The sequence below is a fragment of the Typopeltis vanoorti genome, chromosome 5 (genome assembly GCF_054136105.1).
Source record: "Typopeltis vanoorti isolate ZY-2024b chromosome 5, IOZ_Tvanoo_1.0, whole genome shotgun sequence".
NCBI classification, from domain to species: Eukaryota; Metazoa; Arthropoda; class Arachnida; order Uropygi; family Thelyphonidae; genus Typopeltis; species Typopeltis vanoorti.
The window spans coordinates 69,561,739-69,586,624 of record NC_143553.1 but is presented as its reverse complement, the minus strand read 5'-3'; the positions used below and the strand labels follow the sequence as shown (position 1 = coordinate 69,586,624).

At 35.6% G+C, this 24,886-nt stretch overlaps 1 protein-coding gene across 2 annotated transcripts in view; it reads left to right on the top strand.

Annotated features, from left to right (window-relative positions):
- LOC150106507 (uncharacterized) overlaps positions 1–18,604 on the top strand; it is a 123,830-nt gene extending 105,226 nt beyond the window's left edge. Inside the window, exons 9-10 of one of the 2 annotated variants that reach the window (XR_016548310.1) lie at positions 8,243–8,312; positions 17,535–18,604. The gene's annotated coding sequence lies outside the window, so the exon portion shown is untranslated. The remainder of the gene's footprint in view (positions 1–8,242; positions 8,313–17,534) is intronic. The other variant, XM_090392507.1, reaches the window with a different exon arrangement.
- The last annotated feature ends 6,282 nt before the right edge of the window (positions 18,605–24,886 follow it).

Sequence of the window (24,886 nt, the reverse complement as noted above, 5' to 3'; positions counted from 1 at the left end):
CTTGGCTAATTTGACATTTCATTATCACTGTCATCCACATTACCTGGTCTATAACAACATCCAACCAAATATTTCATTCCATTCACCTCTATTCACACCATACTGCCTCAAAACCACTGGCAGTATTTCCATCTTGCATCTGTACTTTGTATGGACATAACTCTTTCTTTATCATCAACAGCACTCCCCCCCCCCTCTTTTTACTCCTTCTATCCTCATGAAACACATCATACCCTTCCATCTCTATTCCTGTCAGAATGTCATCCTTATCTAACCATGTCTCACTTATTCCAACAATTTTTGGGTGAACAGACTCAATTAGTGCAACCAATTCATCTGCCTTGTTTCTTACACTTCTAGCATTTGTATACAAAGACAACAGCTCATTCCTGGATCTACAGCTAGTTCTGCTGATACCACTCATTCGATCCGCGTGCGGAGGCATGATGCCGTGGTCTCCATTTTGAACAACCGCTTTAAGAACAAAGGTTGGGAGACCGCAGTGGAAGCACATTATAGGACCTCTGTGGGTTTGCATAAGCCAGACTTAGTGATTAAAAGAGATCGTGATATTTGGGCAGTTGATGCCCAGGTAGTGGGAACAGGAAGTCAACTAGCCTATAGCCATCATACTAAGGTAAACTATTACAAGAATAACCATGATCTAGTTAGTAAGATACGGGAGTAGCATGGGAAAACTCCAAGGTTTACATGCACCACCACCATCTCTTTACATGGCATATGGAGCGCAAATAGCTATAAGGACTTAATATAGCTTGGGCTTATGCAGAAGGATATAAAAGTTCCTTCCTTGGGGCCCTACAGGGCACACTGGTGGCATGGCGTTGCCACCAGAGAATGACTACAATGATAACTAGCACAGGCATAGGGTAAAATACTTTCTTAACTTTTTGCGAGCCATTAGTAGCAGAGGCTCTACCAATTGACCAGTTTTCACACATCGAAACGATTCAACATGTGGGAAAGGGAATACCGCTGTTTATGACCTGTCATAAAAATTGCCTGCAAGCGGATTATAACAATGGGCAGCATATCCTCTGTTCTCAAAACTGAAGGAAATGACATCTGTGTAGCAAATGTCAGTGACCAAGCGGCATATTTTTAAAAATGGAAATATTCATGAAGTATTGTTAATTTTCACACTTCAAAATCTTTCAACAATCGGGAAAGAGAATACCGCTGTTTATGACCGATCATAAAAATTGCTGGAAAGCTGATTACAACAATGAGTGGCATATCCTCTGTTCTCAAAACTGAAAGAAATAACATCTGTGTTGCAAATGTTAGTGACCAATCAGCAAGGAAATATAAAGAAAATTTTTCCACTAAAATTGAAGATCAAGGTAGTCTGTATCCGGTTCTCAAATCTAGTAATACTGAATACTTTCTTCGCAAGTTCGTATTGTAGGGTGAAATTTTCGAAACCATAGTGCCATGATTTTTTTAAAAGTAATAGGCCTGCATGTTTAATTTTGGTATTAAGAAATCTCTTATTGAAGGTGTTTGTGATGCAACAGATAGTGAGTCATCCACCACCAGCCTTCAAAGCGATCTCCAGGACGTACAGAAGGAGGGGAAAACTAGCAACATGCAGGAGAAAAAAGTCTGCATTCACTCATAAGTACTTATAATAATATTATAAATTTTTGGTGATAAGAATGGGATATGTCAATGAAAATCAGTACAAATTAATTTAATGATGTTTATGTTTAATTGATGTTCAATTAATTAATAATTAATTATCAATTATTAATTAATATTAAAAAATCAGCTAAATTAACAATTAATTATCAATTAATACATTACTAAATAACCAAGGTGTTCCGTGAAAATTTTAGGATTTGTGAAGTGTTCCATCGTCGGAAAAGTTTGGGAAATGCTGAATTAGACCATCATTGTAAAGGAACATTAGAAATCACAGAAGACCCATCCTGTTTGGCACTGCTACACTGCTAAACAGTGAGGCTGAGAGTGGCTGGGGAAAAGAAAATTCCATAGAAAATTAAACTCCATTGAGATTTTGATCTTGAGTTACAAAGACAAGTACTGACATTATTGGTATTAAGAAATCTCTTATTGAAGGTATCTTATTGAGTACTCAGGAGAACTGGTTAAAAAGAGATCAGGTTCATTGAGAGGGTATCCACACACATATCATCTGGTGGATAAGTAACTATTTTAAGTCATTAATCAGTTAGTTATTCACAATTGATGCACTGGATGTACTTTGATCACTCCTGTACCTCATTAGGTTTTGGAAGTGAAGCCTTCTGCTAGAATAATTGGTAGGGTCATAGAAGCCCTTTCCACATAGAGCTGGTAGGATAATCACAAACATCCATGGCCATGGTTTGATTCAAACCTGCAGCCTCCTGGCCGGAGAGAGCAGCTACACTGACCACTAGGCCAACTAGGCTGGCAATTAAATTATTGCTAACAGCAAAGATTTTGGCAATTATTCCAGCTATATCAATGGAAATGGAAAAGACCACTAAGCCAACTAGGCTGGCAATTAAATTATTGCTAACAACAAACATTTTGGCAATTATTCCAGCTATATCAATGGAAATGGAAAAGAGAAGCCAGTTTGAGTTGTGAAAAGTCAAATCCCGGCAAAGCAGATTTCCTCACTGTTAAGACAATTAAGAAATCTTTGGGGAATTGAATCACAAATGCCCATGTCTACTGCAGGTTTGAATCCTGCTGTTGGCACAGGTCTTCAAAAAAAAAAAAAAAAATTGCCAGCAAAGGTTGTTTGACTGGTAAAGCCTCTGCTACTGATGGCTCATGCAAAAAGTTAAGCAAGCTTGAGCGCGGTTAGTAGTCGGAAGGGATCAATCGTTCGACGCTGTTGGCACACTCTCCCTTGATGAGTCTTTAGACTCCCTGGAGGTGTCACATAATAATAATTAGGACAGGGGATGATTTTTCAACAGTTGTTGAATCAGGGGTTGAGATAGTTTTGAATCAAAAGAAAATGTTCCTCTCATAACAATTCAAAAGGAACTTTTTTTTAATCGCATGAATTAATAATCCAGGGTCGAATTTTTTATTTATCTGGATTGGAACAATTTACCTGTTCCTCTAAAAAATATTTTTCCAGTAGGAGCAAAAAATTTTACTGAGAATATAATGCTCCACATGAAGAGAGAGAGAGAGAGAAAAGAAAATATATGTATATATAATTCATTCATTTATTGACTATTCAAGATTAATTTGAGAACTATGATAGTGAAAAAAATATGACGAAGAAATAGTATATATTTATTGGTTACTGTTAACAAGGAAAAAGAATATTGATAATTTAAACTTATGGAAATACAAAATGGAAATAAAAGAAAAGTTTTATTTATAGAAAAGATATAAATATAAATAGTATGTGGTGTATTTTGTCATTTTTTTATATTGGATATATATATATGTAAATAAGTTTTTTTTTATTAGGATTAGGAGTAAAATAACTAAGTTTATAAAATTACTTGGTAACCCTAATAGGGTTACCAAGTAATTTTATAACCTTGGTTATTTAACTCCTAATCCCAAGTATGCAAACAATTAAGTTTGCGCCTGAAACATAGTTCAAGTCTAAAGATGGTACAACACCAGGGCAACTCATTGTAAAGGTGGGTAAAGCTCTGATCACTATTCTTAGTATTTTCCCATAATGAGTAGCTAGACCCGTTTAGGGTCTAGCTACTCACTGAGGAGACCTCAAAAAAAGGTTGAAACCGGTCTGGGTAGTGACCCCACCCATAATGTATTGCAGTATACATCTTTTAGTGAGATGTGCTTTACATTATGGGAAAATACTAAGAATAGTGATCAGAGCTTTACCCACCTTTACAATGAGTTGCCCTGGTGTTGTACCATCTTTAGACTTGAACTATGTTTCAGGCAAACTTAATTGTTTGCATTCTTGGGATTAGGAGTTAAATAACCAAACTTATAAAATTACTTGGTAACCCTAATATACCGTATCCCCAAGTTAAAAAATTAATTACATATTTAAAGATGCCATGCTATTTTAAACCTGGTTTTACTCCATTTCTCAAGTAAGCAAACAGACAAACAGTCAAGTTTGCGCCTGCAAGTGTTGCAAGTCTAGCTGACCCTGCACGTAGTGCAAGACCAAGGCAACTCATGGTAAAAGTAGAATAAGCTCTGATCACTAATCTTAATATTTACCCTTAATGCAAAGCACATCTCCTGTAAGAGATGTATGATGCTTTGTATTAAATGCAAGGGGCCACTACCCAGACCAGTTTTGACCTTTATTGAGGTGTATTTAGGTAAAGACCTCTCTAAAAATTAGGAAGATCCCTAGACCACTTCATAGTGGCCGAAAGACCGTCCAATGTTCCACTTAGTGACAGGCTCACCCCGTCACCGAGAAGAACTTCTCAGCATTGGCTCTACCCAGTGGCAGTCTCACCCCACCACCACCACCACCAGCCAGGGCCATAATCTCAGCGGTGGCCCTACTCAGAGAGAGGCAACTATCCCCAAGCAGAGCCTCTCAAAGCCAGTCCCCCACCAGTTCCGACCCCTATCGAGGTCTCATCAGTGGGAGCCAGGCTAGAAATACCAAGATTTTAGTAAACAGAGCTTATAAGTATTTTACCAGAACAAATTACCATAAGGTGTTTTAACCTTATTAAATAAAAATCTCAGGAGGAGATATAAATGTAGAAAGTATTTTACCTTGTGTTAATAAATGTTAAAGATACCAAGCTATTTTAAACCTGGTTTTACTCCATTTCCACTCTACCCAGTGGCAGGCTCACCCCACCACCACCAGCCAGGGCCATAATCTCAGCGGTGGTCCTACTCAGAGAGAGGCAACTATCCCCAAGCAGAGCCTCTCAAAGCCAGTTCCGACCCCTATCGAGGTCTCATCAGTGGGAGCCAGGCTAGAAATACCAAGATTTTAGTAAACAGAGCTTATAAGTATTTTACCAGAACAAGTTACCATAAGGTGTTTTAACCTTATTAAATAAAAATCTCAGGAGGAGATATAAATGTAGAAAGTATTTTACCTTGTGTTAATAAATGTTAAAGATACCAAGCTATTTTAAACCTGGTTTTACTCCATTTCCCAAATAAGCAAACAGACAAACAAGTCAAGTTTGCACCCTGCAAGTGTTGCAAGTCTAGCTGACCCTGCATGTAGTGCAAGACCAAGGCAACTCATGGTAAAAGTATAATAAGCTCTGATCAGTAATCTTAATATTTACCCTTAATGCAATATATATATATATATATATATATATATATATATATTTCAAAAAATAGATTTAATGACTCCAAGACCGAGATAACATATAAAGATTTTAATGATAAATACTACTAGTTTCGGCATATAGCAGCCTTCTTCAGGTATTTATAAAGGAAAGGAATACTAATAAACATTGAATTATTTAAATAAACAAACTGGAAATTACAGGTACAAATTGCCTCACATAATCGATACATAAAAACGTTGTATTTTTCAAGTTGTTCCAACTGGCGTGCCATTGTTTGTTGCAATTGTGCGTGCAAGTTCACGTGAACGCCAATATTGAATAACTGCAGCATGGCTATCTGGGATGTTATAACTTAAATTATTATTTAAGTGGACCGGGTTCAGTAGGATTTCCCGTGATTCTACGATTTTTCTTTCAAACTCATCTTCCCAGCGAAAAATATTTTCTGATCTATTCCAGCATACAGAGTGGCTTTGTTGGTCATCATTAGGATTATTTGAAAAAAGAACATGACTGGATAAAGCAGTTGCATGAGATCTTTTGTATGAGATGTCTCTCTTATGCTCTTCTATGCGTTGTTCAATAGATTTGTTAGTTTGACCGAAGTATGGGATATTGCAATCACACCACAATTTATATACTCCAGGGTACTTAAGGTTGTGATGAGTAGGTTTTGGATGGCTGATTAGAGAGCGGATTTTTGGAAGTGTGGTGAAGAAGGTCCTGATATTATATTTTTTAAGGACTTTAGCTATTTTCTTAGAGACTGTGCTAATGTATGGAATAGAGATGCTACCTTTAAAATTAATAGTCTCTGTTGTGCACTGCTTAGGAGGGTTCAGAAGAAGTTTCTTAATTGTTTTTTCAGAGTATCCATTTTGTTTAAAAATAAGAGTGAGGTGATTCATTTCTTTTTGTAGTTCATCTTGTTCATTTAAGAGAGAACGTGCTCTGTGTCCTAAGGTAGATATAATTCCAAGTTTTTGTGGTGGAAAATGATGAGAAAGATTATGCAGATATCTATTGGTATGCGTAGGTTTTCTGTACATAGAGATTTTTAATCTTTCAGAGTATCGTGTAAGCATAACATCCAAAAAAGGTAAAGAGTTATTATTTTCTATATCAGCAGTAAATTTTATATTAGGATGTTGGATGTTTAGATGACGAAGAAAATCTGTGAGAGCTGTGTGCCCGTGATTCCAAATAATGAATATATCATCAACATATCTTTTCCAAACTTTTGGTTTAAATGAGAAGGAAGATATGGCTTTCTTTTCAAAGTCTTCAAGGAAGATGTTAGCTAGCACAGGGGACAAAGGGTTGCCCATTGCCAGGCCTTGTTTTTGTTGGTAAATGGAGTCCTTATATCTGAAGTAACCAGAATGAATGCAATGCTTTAATAAAGTGAACATTTTTTTTGGATAATTTATCCTGTAGTAATGTAAGTACCTCGTCCGTAGGAACGTTAGTAAATAAAGATATAATGTCCAAACTAGCTAGAATATCATTATCATCGATGGGAATATCTTTAATATCAGTGCACAACAGAGACTATTAATTTTAAAGGTAGCATCTCTATTCCATACATTAGCACAGTCTCTAAGAAAATAGCTAAAGTCCTTAAAAAATATAATATCAGGACCTTCTTCACCACACTTCCAAAAATCCGCTCTCTAATCAGCCATCCAAAACCTACTTATCACAACCTTAAGTACCCTGGAGTATATAAATTGTGGTGTGATTGCAATATCCCATACTTTGGTCAAACTAACAAATCTATTGAACAACGCATAGAAGAGCATAAGAGAGACATCTCATACAAAAGATCTCATGCAACTGCTTTATCCAGTCATGTTCTTTTTTTCAAATAATCCTAATGATGACCAACAAAGCCACTCTGTATGCTGGAATAGATCAGAAAATATTTTTCGCTGTGAAGATGAGTTTGAAAGAAAAATCGTAGAATCACGGGAAATCCTACTGAACCCGGTCCACTTAAATAATAATTTAAGTTATAACATCCCAGATAGCCATGCTGCAGTTATTCAATATTGGCGTTCACGTGAACTTGCACGCACAATTGCAACAAACAATGGCACGCCAGTTGGAACAACTTGAAAAATACAACGTTTTTATGTATCGATTATGTGAGGCAATTTGTACCTGTAATTTCCAGTTTGTTTATTTAAATAATTCAATGTTTATTAGTATTCCTTTCCTTTATAAATACCTGAAGAAGGCTGCTATATGCCGAAACTAGTAGTATTTATCATTAAAATCTTTATATGTTATCTCGGTCTTGGAGTCATTAAATCTATTTTTTGAAATGTATAACAACCGAGTAAAAACTAATCGCCACATATATATATATATATATTTTTTTTTTTTTTTTTTTTTTTTTCAGACGGAACATTATTTTCTGAGAGTGAACGTTTTTGCCCCGAACCGGAACCATATACCGTAGCGGAAAAAATTTTCGCTCCTGTGGATTAAATCCTCAAAGATAGTATCACAGAACCACTGGCGGCCGGTGAAAATTTTAAGTGGGACTGCTGCATATACAGATTAAAAAATAATTCTTTTTTTTTCCTAATCAGTAACTAATCTATTAATAAATAAATTTACATATTAAAAAATTGCTTTATTGAAAATATTTCACCCTCGCCACGAACACACACACACCAATAATTGAAGTTTCGTATCTCACAGAAATAACGTGCCCATGCACACAATTTATCTGTCGCGACGCTGCTCAAACGAGCAGTGTCGGTTTCGACATTCCAACACCACGTTAGATCGTAATGCATTTGTTTCGTAATCTAAAGCGTTAATCTAACAATTCCAAGTATTAACTATTCAATCAATGTCGAAACATAAGCTGTAACCTTTAACATGTTGTATTGCATTTATATAATGTTGTAAACATTGTTATTATTTATAAACACAAACAAAATTTAATTTTTTTCATTTTTTCCTAGGGGGTGCTGCAATGTCGTAGTGCTTATGTACAAGCCGCCACTGCATAGAACCTAAACATCAATTGCTTCAGTAAGATAGAAATATATTTACTAAATAATAATAATAATGTTTCGTTCCACACTGGAATAATTGTCTGAGAATCAGAAGGGATTCGGTTCTTTGGATGTTTATTTTAACCCCTGTGTTGACTAGAATTAGCAAAAAAAGACAGTAAGGATCGCGTTTTTTAAATGGAATTTTTATGTTAAATGCTAATAATCCCCGTCTGAAAAATAATTTCGCCCTAAGCGTTCTTTCTACATTTAGCATGAGTAAAATTTCCGATCGTGTTTGCTATATATGCAGAATGAACTAGTTCAATGGACCTATTAAACAGATGGGGACTGTAGGCTGTTTTTCAAAATATTTATATTGATAGACATGCAGCATACTCAACAAGTAATGATAAAACTTAGTTTACATTCCGCATATAATAGACCCAAGTTTTTAGTAAGGGATCAAAATCCGTATTTGCTGTCAGTGAATGCCCTTATAGACACGACCACGGCCTCTACCAACGAACAGGTTCAAAGTAAAGTCCCTTTCAGCTGACCTTGAATACTAAAAGAAGCATGAATCGGACAACTACTTATGTAAATTACTGATCTTAGAGAACTCTGTTGGGACTGGGGTTGGCTGTATAAACATGAGCGAAAAGTAACCTCTGCTGACAAACAGGTTCGTAGTGAAGTGTCTATGAGCTGACCTTGAATAATAAACTTCAGTAGAACGATTGTAAATTAAACTAAAGTATAGAACCACTATATATACTAGGATGAGCATTTCGCAATGTCCCCCACACACACACCCTTCTACAATTTAACTAAATGAATTGGTTCTTGAAACCAACGTTCAACATAAGTAAGATGAACGTATCTGGCAGTTACTTTGCACTCCGGAAAATGTATAACATTTCCCTCTCCCCTGGCGATTAGGAGATAATAAATCCGTTAATGACTTCTTATAGGGAGTAGGCGAAACCATTTTTGGCCTGTCTAACTTTTAGACACTGTGTGTGTGTGTGGGGGGGGGGGGGGATTTCACTCTCCGCTTCCTGCCGATATTATATGGGTGAAAGTGACTTTATTTATTTATTTAGCGTATGGCTCACACACGAAAAGTTACATTACATTAATCCTTAATATATATAGACATAGTAATACACATATATACAATAATAAGACATAATACAGTCTATAAAAGAGACACTCAAGAATACAAGAATAGGCTACAACTGAATGTCGAGGTTAATTATCCAGTCAACTGCACTTGGTGTAGTATAGATGAAGTCTGACAGGTTTCCACTGTGAGCACGTTGGACACATTCTGTTGTAATATGATTAATTGTCTGACGGGAACACGGGGTGATCCACAGTCGCACCTAGGTGAGGCAATCATGCCCTATTTTGTAAAGGTGGTCTGCACATCTGCCATGGTTGGTGTGGATTCGGTTAAGGATAGACCAAGTTTTCCGAGGTAGGTCAAAACCCGAAGGTATCTGCGTTGGATCCACTAATTCATGGAAGATCCCCGTTAAAGTGTGAAAATGACTTAAAATGAGGAGACAACTAAATGAGAGTTTAGCTGAATGAATAACCTCTATGTGGCACTCTTTCCCAGAGCAGCCAATAGGGACTGATGCGATATCGAAAATCACGCATTTTTGCAAGACTGTTCTCAGTTACAGAGAACAATAATCACTTTGCGGTTTGAAAATTAATCAGTTTGGCAGCTGTGAGATACCTTTTGCATTTCCCTCCGTATACCACCGCCACAAAAAAAAAAAAAAAAAAAAAAAAAATTGAGAAAGATGAAAGCGGCTTCACTGTGAGGTTTGTATTTTTGGCTGCATAATGATGAAAGTGAATTTTTAGTTTGTTTATATTTTGTGATATTTTCTTAGTAGAAATTCATGTTTCTACTCACATATCTGTTGTTTCTTGGGGTGGGGGTTGAATAAATTTAAAAAGACTATCGAGTATGAAAAGACAAATTTCACTACACATATTTTTATAACTGCATTCTCTTACTAGACTCCTTCCATTCGAGCACAATCCAATGTTTATCTTGCCTGCAGGTGATTTTATACAATAGAGGGAAAAAAAAAAAAAACAGCAGATGGAAAGGAAGTGATTGCAATCACAGTCGTTTCTGAGCACGCTACGCTTTCATTGCACACTCAGAACAACAATGCTTGGTTGGAAAGACCAGGATTCCAGTCTCGTCTAGAGCATAAGGGCTTTTCAATCCGTGACCGAAAAAGCTCTTCCGCAATCTTTCTTTTAGAAAAGAAAACAGTCAGCTCGGCTATTTAGTGCCCAATAAATAATTGTCTTACAGAGTTCACTGCTGGGCTGAAAATACAGTATGTTAAGCTGGACCTCCATATTGGAGCTTCGGCTTCTCTTATGTATTATTGAAGAATTTCGAAATGTCATTTTAGCATATTAAGTTTCATACTTTCTGAAGGTAGATGGAGTGCAACACACACTTCGATCTTCTTTTGTTTTTTTCCTCGTCAGTGTCAAAGACAGTGCCATTGTATTTGTTCTGGGTGTTTTTGCATTTTTCTCTCTCTCTTTTTTTTTACTTTCATACACATTCACCATTGGGTTTATACACGCGCTTAGCCGACGATATTCGAAGCAAAAACAGACTTCATAACAGAAGTAACGTTGCCAAATGTAAAATTTACAATGAAAATAAAAGAAGCAGTGCAATTGAAAGTTGAAATCAATTATACAAAATTAAAGTGATCTGTTAAGGTTTCACAACAAATTCATCTTAACGTAACCTAACTCTTTCTGTTGGAATCAGCTAATCACATTTCATCTAGCTGTGCCGATGTATGCTGTGCATGCAAATATTGCATGACGACTGTATCTTTCGCCATCTATTGGCAATTTATAGAACTTTCAAGTAAAAGCAACAAGCGTTAGCAACTGCTCCTAATAGAATGATATAAAAAAGTTATTAAACTTAAAATGTTAAACAATATTAAAATTGTCAATTCTATTCGAAATACTTTCTTAATAACATCAACATTATGTTTAATCAGAATAAGATTTATTCTAGCAGATCTCAAATTACGAGGGTTGGAAAAAATATTGATTGCTATTGAAAACAGTTTCAGCGTGAACTAATAATAATAATAATGTGATTTTGATTCGATCTCATATTTTACCTTTACAATACGAAGGATGCAGAAAGTTCCTTTCTCAACGCTGCTGAAAACTACCTAAAATCTCCAATGTTAAAAAAAAAAAAGGTAATTTCGATTGTTTTTAAAAGACTTCCAGCATAACTATTATAACCAAAAGCATATACAGTTCTTTCTAGAAGTGTCACAAACATGTGTACAAAATTTCATGAAAGTCGAAACAAAACAGTGTCGATACACACATAAGGAACCTGGTCACAAATGATTCGATTCTTTGCTATCACTTGCCAATTAGACATATACCAAAAGATAAACAACATAAATACAATATGAATTTAATTACAACTTCTAAAAAAAAATAATAAAAGGAAAATTCCAACAGATTTCTAACATTCCAATCATCCCCACAAATTATATTTTTTAGCGTCTAAAATATATTTTAAATTACGCAAAGAAGTCTATTTCTGCACTCGGGAATATCAGCAACTCGTTTTGCTGACATTCTGCCGCGAATGACAAAAAGCTAAGCCTAATTTACTGGAGCACTTTTACAATTGATGTCAATAGTATCCGTTAATATATATTGAATTTTTAATTCGTAAGCTTAAGAAGTTAAAGAATTATTCTGAAATTAATAAAAACTCACTTAGCTGCAGTATTCTACGAGTTGTTGATAGCCGCCGATACGTTGCCAGTGCGAAATTTTCAACCAGTCAATTAAACTGTAGGTGACATTTACAACGTTAATTCAATAAATAACACTGAATTTATTATTTTTTTTTTTAAAAAAAAAGGAGTAAATCACGGAGTTAAATCATACTAATTCAAAATTTCAATGATTTAAAAAAAAATGTAGATCACCAAGAGAATCTACATCAGTTTAATCAGATTAAAATTAGTAAATCTAGAGAAGAAGAAAAAAACGAAAACGGGCGAACTTTGTTGGTGCTATAAAACTTGATTCCATGCTTCTGTCCTTTGGTCTCATCTTCTTGGGGAGAAGGCGATAGTCATTGAATTACTGATTGTATACTCACTTCTCGTAAGATTTCTGCACATAAAAGCGATGCTTATCCAGAATTTTCTTAATGTTAATAGGATTGATTGCTCATCGAGTTCCAAAAGTTAGGAACAAAGACGATCCTGTTATTCTCTAGGGATAAAAGAGGAGTTAAAAAAACTGAAGTGTTGTGTAACCTAAGGCAGAGTTGCTTGTTCTATAATGCTTCACTGTCAAGAGAAAGACTGCTACAGTTTCGATTCTAGTCACCGACTAGAACTTTTTCTAGGTCTTTTTCATCCATTTCCCAAGTTAATCAATCTTTGGCATTAAAAAATAGAGCTGGAAACTGAGGTTTTTAACCTAATAACTCAGAAAAATTAACCTTAGAAATCTACTTCAGACAAATTAGGGTTCAAGATTATGAGATAGCAGTAGTTGTTTGCCATGTTCTTGGCAACCATGAGCTCACCCGTCGATTACAAAGTTAGACTAAATTTGCTCTGTCTACTTCCTCCTCTGTGGAATAAAAAGGCATTAGAGGATTTTTTATGACTAATTGCTCCTTGCAGCTGGACACATGGGGGATGACCCACAGTCTTGTCACTCTGAATAAATGGTTAAATTGTTCTAGATAGTCCCCATACTTAAAAGTTCATGAAGACAGCGATGGATACAATAAATAATACCGCACTGCATTTATTAAACACTATTTGTTATCAAACTTGTTATTACAGGATAGCTTGATGTTAGAAATCAAACTGTTATACCATCAAACCCTGCCAGCAGGGGAATGTTAGTGTAAACAGTCCCAAGAAAGCTTAAAGGATCTCAAAACATTACGAAGCTCCACAGATCCAGTGAAAGCTTGTTTCGTGGGATTAAAATAATAACTTACCACCAGGGGCATATATTCAGGGTGTGCTAGGTGTGCAGTGCACACCCACGGAATAGCTACGAGTATATCGCCGATATATTATATTTTTGTATTTCTTCCTGTTAAAGACTCACCTAATTGTTTCCTGGCTTCGCGTGATTCCTAAAATTAAACAAAATATTACTAATGCTTCATGAAGAGGACACTTTTCGACGCGTAAACATTGCATTGCATTCGCGTTAATAGCCGGGGGTGTGCGATCAATCAATACGGACTCCTTTGAGCCCTTTGAACCGACGTACTGATTGCACAAACGTTCAGATTCTTAGCGTTCCAGTGGTTTTAAACCACCCAGAAGGCAAACCATCGTGTGCGCTGAGACTATAACACAGAAATCAGTGATTGTGATTGGTTATTGTGAAAATCAATCCAATTGAATGTTGTCATTTGTCACGAATTGCTGTTTTTGTTTTCTCAGTTTCATCTGTTTTGCGTGCGTGAAGTGTAAACTTACGTGTTTAGGACGCCGATATAGGCAAGTTTTCAATACATAATTTTCTACAAATAATTTTAACTTTTTTTACCCATATTTAATGGGAAACAATGTTGATGATCTACTGAATGTCCCGTTTTCTGCCAGAGCTTTCTCTGATTGTATAATTATAGTCAAAGGAGTTGAAACTTGTGTTTAAATAAAATAAGTAAAACGAGTTATTTCAGCCTTTCTTTGGGTCAGTCTGGAAAACTAATAATTTCCCAAGTGATTACTTTTTCTGATTTCTGTGCGTATTTTATGGCTGTATTTAAAAATAGTATCAGAATTCAAATTATCCGTGTCTCACTGTAGTACTTGCCAATGATAATCTATTCTCATCATGAAGCGTAAATCCTTCGTACTTCTCACATAAACGGCGCGCGTGAAGAGCATAGCTATTGCTCATTTGAGCTTCATGCTTTTTCATATTTAAAATTGTATTAATTGATAAATTAAAGTATTCAAAGTTATCTTACAGTTAATTGCATTGGACCAATTAAGATGAGCGCTGATGCCCTCTTAAAATTTCATACATCAATAAAAATGCAATCACACAGTCAAATTAACGTGAATTGTGTAGCGAGGGTTGAATAAGCCACACGACAGCACACGAAGCCACTGCTTGCCACTAATTCTCTGATAAAATATCTGCATTAATATGCCAAATATGTAATGAAAAGCTTAACTCCTCATGCTTTCTGATCACATGGCAGCATCTCAGGTATTTTATTATAACGTTTCTAATTCCATAAATCAAGCTACCTATTGGAAAAACAAATGCTATAAGAGTAGGGGTAAGGAGGTGGTGGTAGTCAGATCCATGAGGAGTATAAAGTGCAGGATAGGAAGGTGAAGAGCATGGTAAAGAAAGAAAACGTGCAATGTGAGAGGAGACTGGCTGGTCAGGCCAAAGTTATTGAATGGAATCATTCCACTGTGTAGCAAGCAAGAGGAAGAATAATTACGGCAGGTTGACATTGGTAAATAGTCATGGCTGCAGAGTGACTGTTGCAAAAGATATAGTGGAATTATTGAATAAGCGCTTCATTAGTATATCATACTGGTGTAAATGATACTGTGCAATATGTAGAAGGAAGACAGATATCAATATATTAAACAATTGGAAGTGAAAGAATCATAGGTATCAGGTGTTGATTTGGTTAGATGTTAATAAAGCTGTAGGAATAAATGACATATCACCATGTATTTTAAAAGAATGTGCCACAACCACTAGCTGTGCTGCCTTTGACCTGGTTATTTAATGAAAGTCTTGAAGTGGGTGAGGTTCCTAAGGAGTTAAAAGAAGGCAAAATAATACCACTCCATAAGCATGAATCTCCGACAGAAAATTCCAATTATAGACAAGTCTGTATAACTGCAGTTATAGTCAGGGTGTTGGAGAGATTAAGAATAGAATACGTTTGGAATGATAGATATAGGATTTTTTTTTATGACGGTCAGTACCACGGACTTGTAAAGGTGGGCCTTGTTTTAGCAAGTTACATTTTATGATAAGGTTATGGGTAATATACGAGTATAAAGGTGAAAATATTCGTTATACGGTATTTTTTTATTATAAGAATATTTCATGTTTTCATATAAGCACAAAGGTAACGTTGGGACTTCGCGTCTAAAATCCTCAAAGTGTTGTACCTCAATTACTTCAAGCAGACATTTCACACTGTTTGATTTATGCAGGGAGAGAGACGTGTTACCTACATATGCCGAGCAACCAGACTGTTCGTTACATGTTACTTTTCCGTCATCTGTGTCCGTTCCACTGGAGGAAGATATTGTTGTGTCCCTATCTACGATTATTAAACTTTCCTTTATTCTTCCAAATGAATCTCTAATTTTATCTTTATTCAAAACTTAACTATGCACGAGATATTACAAAATTCAAATATTTAAGCTTTTTCTCCCCTTAGTATCCCTAATATGTATATTATACTGCGCCTTTCAGGACATTTAGTTTAAGATATATAATTCGAAAACAAGGAGCAATTACAAAAATATGCCTGGGTGTGAAACAATTAAGTGGTCGTAACCCTTTATCTCGTAACTTAACACATTAATTTCCTGCGATTAGGTACGTACGTTTTTCAAGTGGTACATTAGGCAGCAATTTCAGACAACTCTATTATTAACGAACAAAAGTTTATTTAAAATCTTAAACATGGTACAATTCAATTTCTATTATATAAAACACAATTCAATACTAAGAATAAAATTACAAATTACACAAGCAAAATACAAGTATTAGGGCAAAATTCTTATATGGGAATTTGCGATCATGCCATCATAACGGACTTTATACACATAAATATACACATATAATCCTGGAATAAATTAACACTTTACTTAACCTTACACTAGTCAGAATTCTCTATATTGCTATAATACCATGGACATTAATGTTTATATTCAGTTTACCTTATCTAACTTAGAAAACAAAACAATGTAGGTTAAACTATCCTTTCGCTATGCCCATACATATATTTGACCATTAAGACATTCTCATATGAAATACCATGCGCATCCATAAATCTCTAGCACATGAATGCTTATCAAATAATATAAACTAGTTTACTCTCATTCTACTCTGATTTGTACTAAAGTCCTAGTATATCTTCGACTGTCCAGTAATTAACAATGATTGCAACTATATGCGATTTCAATTGATACAAGATTTTACAGTACCTTTCTAGGACGAACCCTGGTTTTCACGATTTATACCTTTCGTGCTTGAATAAAGGACACACACAGGATCTTTTATTCTATCATTATGGAACTCATCACGTGAGCACAGATTTCTATATGGGAATAGACAATTCCTTCCTTCTTGTAACTATACGGCATTCCTCGTCTCTTGCAATAGGAATACGGGATCGAATTCCCGCAAACTTTGTTTCCTTGTTGTGTCGGACGGAGATAACTCCTACGCCGTCACTCAGGAAAACCCATGTTACCTATACGAAAAATTCGTAAAGAAACTCTGAGGAAAAAATCCCTGTGTATGGGGGGGGGGGTCCTAACCCTTTTATCTGCATAACTCCTATTGGCACCTTCTTCAATTTCTTTTCTCCCCCCCCCCTACTGTAGTCGATCTCATTCACCAATTAAAGTCGTGTTTTTTCTGCTCAAAACATGCTACGGTCCCTTGCACGCGTCTCTCACGTGACGACGTCTCACTTCGGGAATTGTTTTAATCTAGCCTCTATACCAAATTAATCCCTCCTTTTTAAAATTTACTTGAATATTTTAATCTCCTTTTTTTCAAGTGTTAAACTAGCATCTCACATACAAATTCTTATCTTTAATCTTCTTTGTCTTACTTAACCTATTTTTTCCATATCCTTTTTTTTTGTAATAAGAATCCCTTTTTATTATTTAGTTAAACAAACAATTTCTGCTAAAATTAATTTTCTTGGATGCAAGCATATTTTCTGTCTTTAAATACAGTATCTTGTATTAGCTACTTACATGGGATTTTATATTTTTATTTTCTTGTTACACCATGATAACTGAAATTATTACATTCTTGGTTATCAGGGTGTAACAATATCGAGCGATGATGAATTAATAAGGATATAAGCAATGACTAAGCATGATATACATTCATTTCTAGATGTACTGTTACAAATATGAAACTATCACTCTTTTGATTCTTTCTTTTCTAGACATTCTTCTCATCCGCTCACCACTGGACTCTACATTCTTCAACAATCTGCACACCATCCTTCTCAAAAGGCAGGAATTATAAAGTCTTTAATTCGACTAGCTGAGATTAATTGTTCAACCTCATCAACTATAGGAAGAACTCTCGCATATCAAACAATATATGAAATTAAATGACTTCTCAGAAAGGACTACACAACATCTGTTTGACTCCTACAAACCTAGCTTAAACAACAAGGAAACAGTACGTCGAGTTCCAATCCCATACATCTCAGGCGTTTCAGAACCGATTTCCAGAATTCTGAAGAAATATGATTTAGTAGCTACTTTTATCAATAAACTCTCAACTTACTCATTTCCCCTCTTCAAAAGATAAACGCTCTCCGATGTTTCTCCCAGTTCTTTGTGGCTGCCATCTATCCTACTTCGGACAAACTGGACGCTCAATAGAAAAGAGAATACAAGAACATCAATCATTATGCAAGGTGTTTCAAAACGAATGACCCGATTTCAGATAATTTTATTTAATAATGAAAATGTGGTACAGTTACAAAATAAATTACCAAGTATGTAGTAATGCCTAAAGTTTCATTCACCACAATTACAAATACTCAATGTGTCCCCACCTGCCGGTCGCCATATCAAACTCTGGGCTAGGGCCGTTCACATGGTTCAAGTCGCATTCATTTGTGGTTCGTGGTTGCTGAGATATGCAATTTTCAAATCGGGACATTCTTTTTGAAACACTCTGTATTTAACACCGGAAATCCGATAAATCTGGATTGGCTCAAGACGGAGTAGACACAGACCACAACATTCTTTGGTCTGAAATAGCCTACTACATCGCTGTCGATATTAATTTGAACGTTTATTTGAGGAGAGTGCTGAATCCTTGCTTCACGGACCGAACTTGAATCGGAATGACTGCTTATCGTTATTAAAAATATGGGAAAGTCTGATTAGAATAACGCATGGTAAACGCTTTTTTTTTTTTGTTGTTGTTGTTGTTGTTACACTTATGATTATTAACCTTCTCCTCAGTTATAACATAACGTCACTGGAAATATAACATCACACGGCTCTTTCTATTTCAAATAAATCCAATTTTTGCATTCTACTTTGTATCAACTGTTTTTGCCACGAAGATGGTCTGTAAGCTTCAGACCGAAATGTATGACCTTATAATCAAATAAATATTACCTTTGTCTTCTGTTTTCGTGTAAATAAGTCGCTCTTTTGAGATGGTTCATACCATGCAGCATCTGTTGTGGTACGACAATGTTCCAAAAATAAGTTAACTATTTGATATGAGGGGACAAATGGGGGTTACACGATCGTTAGTCTGATATACTTGCCACAATCGGCAAAGTCACAGCGCAATAAAATATAATAGTTCTGCAAAGGAGCATAGTGGATAGTGGAATACACAATAAGCAAGGCCTAAACTGAACAATCGAGAAAGGGAAAAGGTCCTAATTCTCGAGGAAATCCAATTTCAGTTGTTCTACGCTGAGAATGGGAATAGAGTATCGACTGCAATACAATTAAATCTTTTCATCAATGTTCAGCATCCATGAAGTGAAATTAAGCGAAAATTGCTGTTTGCTAATGGGATCTGCCGTAAGTGTGAGATGTAAGCGAATCTGCCTGTACCAATATCGTTGTGAAATACTTTCATCTTCTAGTGGAGGATTCCCTGAATCCTCCACTAAAGGGAAATACTATTAGGCGGATGTATCCAACAGACCAAAGATCCAATAGTCGTGCGCGCGCGCGCGCACGCACGCACACACACACACACACACACACACACACACACACACACACACACACACACACACACACACACACACACACACACACACACACACACACACAGAGAGAGAGAGAGAGAGATGCAGATATATGCAAAAGTAGATTCCATATTGCGATTTTATTTTTGAAAAATGATAAAACGAAAAAAAAAGGAGTAAAAGAAGGCATCCTATTCCCAAAGAGTAAACAACCAGGTTCGATGACATCTTGAAAATCCTCTTAAGTGCTCTTAAAAATGTAAACGTGTAATTATCACGTCCTGCTCAACGAGAAACCAGTTCTGCTTTGATTGGAAAGGGGACTTGTTTCATCCTGATGCAAAGAAAATATGCACTTATGTGTGCTTATGTATTCCTTTCAATTTTGACTCCTGAGTCAGCATGATCATGAAATCTATTGGTAGATTTTAGGGTGATTCCGAGCTTTTTTTACTTGGAAGAAATGAGCATTGTTTAAAAAAATTATAATTATACAAATCAAAAGTATTTTAGTTCTATACTAAATGATCTCTCTCTCTCTCTCTCTCTCTCTCTCAATCTATGGATGACATAACAATTCTCACACACACACACACACACACACACACACACTAATCATTATTCTGTAGCGTTATTTTGGTAACGAGCCGTGGTGCGCAAAGAGTCTGTTATACTAATTGTAGAGCATAGCATTGCTTAGACAGAATAATCTCCAGAAAAATAGCTTGGTGGGTATAGTATGGGAAATGAAATATGTTTTGTGATTCATTCGAGGTCAAAAATGCATGCATTAGCGTTTTTATTTATTTATTTTTATTTATTGGTGACATAAATGAATCAGTTACAAATGAATGATTAATTTATCTCTTCCGCTTGAAATTCAGAATTTTAGCAAGTATTTTATTTCAACCTTCCACCAGATCCAGATTAGATCAATGGCATGAATTAAGTAAACAGCTTAGATTTATTCGCAAAAGTGAACTTTTGCCCATATTGGTGATAAGGCATCTCCACTCATTCCATCATTTCATTTGGGAAAGGAAGCCAGTTGCAGAAACGAACAGTAAATTTTCAAGGCTATAAGAAAAGCTAAAAAGTCGGGGGAAAAATCAGCTAACACCTTTTTATTCCCGTATAGGGAGTAGGCGAGGCCGTTTAGCCCTATGTAACTTTTGGAGACTGAGTGGGCAGTTCAATCTCCACTGGCAGCCAATCAGAGATAGCTGTCCCAAGGCTATCACTAATTAAGCAGCATGCAGTGAAGAGAGACGGCTCAACAAGTGCCGCCATCTGGTGGTCCCTAAGCCTAACACAAAATATTTAATGTCTGAAATAATGTGGGTTCTACGGTCGATTTTCTGGAGTTTACGGAACGAAAAACCGAGTTTCCGGGAGAAAAAACCTGCTTGCCAGTGTCAGAGATCGACTAACTCGGGAACCGGTCGAAAAAAGGCTTAGAAAAATTTCTTCTAGTCGCCGACTAGATTCGAAACCAAAAAGTCTACCTTCGTGTAGCCAAGCGCTATGGCATGCAAACGCCACATCCACTGAGCTACACAAGCTAAGCTAAAAAGTAGAAAGCCAAAATTAAAAGAAAAAAAAACAACAACAAGGAGCCTCCGTAGCTTGGTCAACAAGATGATGCTGTTTGTTTGGAAAGACGGGTTCGAATCCCGTTCTACATGAAGAATCTTTATAAAGAATTTTCAAGTGGAGATAAGTTAGTTCGTCTCATACTGAGGTGGAAACATGTTTCGTCTTGGAAATTTTCATAGTGCAAGAGAGACCCTAGCCAAGAGAGAGAGAGAGAGAGAGAGAGTTGTGCTGCATTGTTTGGAATTACGACAAAGCAACCAAGGCTATGAGACCCATGTATTATGGCTCAATTGCATGTATTCTCCAGAAGGTTTGCATTCTTATGGAATGAAAATCCCAAGTTTCTGGGATTTTCATTCCATAAGAATGAAAATTTAGTACTAAAGGGGTTTTATAGAATATATGCTGAAGAAATACTTCATTATGTGACAGGACAGGAGAGAACCAAGGGTTGTTCTTCGAAGTTGTGATTAATAAGGATTGGAGGATTGTGAGGGCTGAATTTTTTTTTTTTCCACTGAAATTTCCACCCTCTGCACTATAGTACATATTAGTGTTGTGGGTAGACTAAGGATTTTTTATATTATTTTTGTATTTTTAATTATTTTTTTATATAGTCCAGAAAGTGAAACGGTGAACATGCGAAACGAATTTTCGTACAAAACATTTGTTGCTAGGTAAACCAGTCATATGGTACACATCTCAGTAGGCTACTGACAGTAGCGCAATGCGGACTATTATTTCGTCTCTGTGTCGTGTTGTGTAATAATTTCTTGTGAGTATAAAATAGAAATGGAATCAAAAATTAAAAAAAAAGTTATCCGGTGCACAAAATCGTAAGCGTCATGCTACGAAAGAAGCAGATATTAAGAAACAAACTGGGGCTCTTAATAAATTTGTTAAAATATTAAAATATTCTGATGCAGATTGTTGACGAACCGTGCACATCATCCAGTTTTTATGAAAGTACTATTGCAACTATTGAACAAGATAACAAGACACATGATTTAAGTGAAAAAAAAGTTAGGAGAAGATTTAGTTGTAGTTAACCACGAAACGAACACATTGTTAGTCTCTGTAAATTTAGAAGATCTAGGTGAATGAGAAAATATTGATGGAAAATTACGACTTGTTTTAATTGAAATGGGGTCTGTTCAAAAGAAAAATATAATATATCCCAGAGATACATATGGTCGTAAATTTGGCGACACGTATTATAATAGAAAAATGGAAAACGGGCAGCTCGTGCCAAGAACATGGCTCATTTGTTCCGAAACTTTAAATTCTTTTTTTTTTTTGCTTTTGTTGCAAACGTTTCGCACCTACCGAATCAAGTAGTTTTGTAGAAGGCTATAACGATTGGAGAAATGTAAGTACAACTTTGCATAGACAGGAGACTAGTTTAACTCACATGAAAAATTTCTTAAAATGGAAGGAACTTGATAAAAATTTAAAAAAGAAAACTATTATTGATTGCCAGACTCAAAGCATGTATGAAATGGAAAAGAAATATTGGACGAGTGTTTTAGAAAGCTTGGTTGAAATTATAAAATTTCTTGGCAGCCAAAATTTAACTTTTCGCGGATCATCTGATAAATTATATGAAAGGAATAACGGCATTTTTTTTAAAATTAGTCGAACTGTTTGCGAAGTTTGATCCCTACAACGAAACAATCGAGTACACTATTTGAGTAAAGACAGTCAAAATGAAATATTGGAAACTTTAAGTAACGCAATTAGGGATATAATTTTATTATCAATTCGAAAATCTAAATATTATTCCATAATTTTAGACTGCACACCTGATGCAAGTAAAACAGAACAAATGGCCATTTTTATCCGCTTTGTTTACTGTGACAATGGAATTATCAAGATCAGGGAAAACCTTTTAGGTTTTGCAGATATATCAGATTCCACAGGACGTGGTTTATGTGCAACAATAATGGAATAACTGGAAAAATGGAACATTCCCACTGAAGACATGCGAGGTCAATGGTATGACAATGGGGCAAATATGAAAGGGAAAAAATATGGGCTCTAAAATTTGCTTTTGAACAAAAATCCTCGAGCTTTTTACGTGCCATGTGCTGCACATACTCTAAATTTAATCATTAACGATGCAGCCAAAGTGAATGCAGATACAATTAGTTTCTTTGCAATTATTCAAGAAATATACAATTTCTTTTCATTCTCTTACAAACGTTGGGCAATCCTTTTAAAGTTCGTAAAAAATTTAACATTGAAACAGCCATCAGAAACGCGATGGGAAAGTAAAATTAATGCAACCTGCCCTCTACGATATCAGTTAGGAGAAATTTACGATGCACTTTTTGAAATTTTAAATAATGAAAATTTTAATAAACTCAGCATGAAGCACAAACATTATGTGCTCAAATAAAGGACTACATATTTATTTAAGTATGGGGACGTCAGGGCACTTTCCCCCCATAAGTATTGTGGGGGGAAAGTGCCCTGAAAGGTCCAGAAGGGTCCAGATTCTTCTAAAATATGTTTGTTTAATAGGAAACGCAAAACACCGATATTTTGCAAGATCCTCCATTTTTGAGGGTCTACGATATTTGCCACTACCATCCGAGATGTTACCATTATTTATCAATCAAGTCTTCATTTACTGTTAATTAGTAGGTTTATGATGTTTATGCTAAAAATCATGAAATGATTAGCAGATCATCACACACACACACACACACACACACACACACACACACACACACACACACACACACACACACACACCAACACACACACACACACACACACACACACACACACACACACACACACACACACACACACACACACACACACACACACACACACACACACACACACACACACACACACACACACACACACATTCCATAGCAACAAAGTTAGATTTATTTCATTACTAGTACATAAAAATCGTTAAGTTTTTTTGGTGTTAGTACGTAACTCCAAAAATGCTTCAGTCTCTGTAGGAAGTTTTCAATATTGAGACCACATTGTAATATAAATAAGGAGTTTATTAAAAATAAACAAATTAAAACCCGACAAGTTTCGTGCGTCGTAAGATTTACATCGTCAGGGATAGTGGTACATAAAAATTTTTCACAACAAAAGCTTATTCACAATTAATTACCCATGTTAGATGTTTTTGATAACTTCACAACTGTTCATTAAATTGATAAACCAGAATACAAATGGTTGTCTTTATCTGCTTTGACTATTACTAAATCAGAATTCATAGCCCTTAAAGAATTAAGACGAGATAAAAACATAGTAATAGTCAAAGCAGATAAAGGAAATACAACAGTAGTTATGAATTCAGAAGAATACGCAAGAAAAATGAACAGCCTATTAGAAGATTCCAATACCTATTCATCCTTAGACAGGGATCCCACAAGGCGTGCACATAATAAAACCAATGAGTTGATCAAAAAGTTACCTAACTGGCCAGTAGAATTTTAAAAAAAATCTTTATGATCAAAACATCCATTGGTCCCAAAAATTTATGACGCACCAAAAATACACAAACAAGATATTTCGTTAGAGCTAACTGTAGATGGAAGAGATTCTCCCACCTCAAACTTAGCGAAATATTTGTCAAACATGATATCACTACACATGGGAAAAATAGCATCATTTGTAAAGAATAATTTACATTTCATTGAAAAGGTAAAAGATATGACGATAAAACTTTCAGACATCTTAGCAAGTTTCGATATAGTCAGTCTCTTCACCAATGTACCCAGAAATGACACAATGAATCTACTTGTAAATCATTTCCCACCAGACACTAGAGGACTATTCACACTGCATGGTAAACACTTTTTTTCATATTTCAGGACAAATATTGGGAACAAAAAGGACTTGCCATGGGTTCCTCCCTTTTTTTTTTCTCCAGCTTTAGCCAATCTGTTTATGGAAAATTTCGAAACTAATGCAATTAAAAACCTATCAGA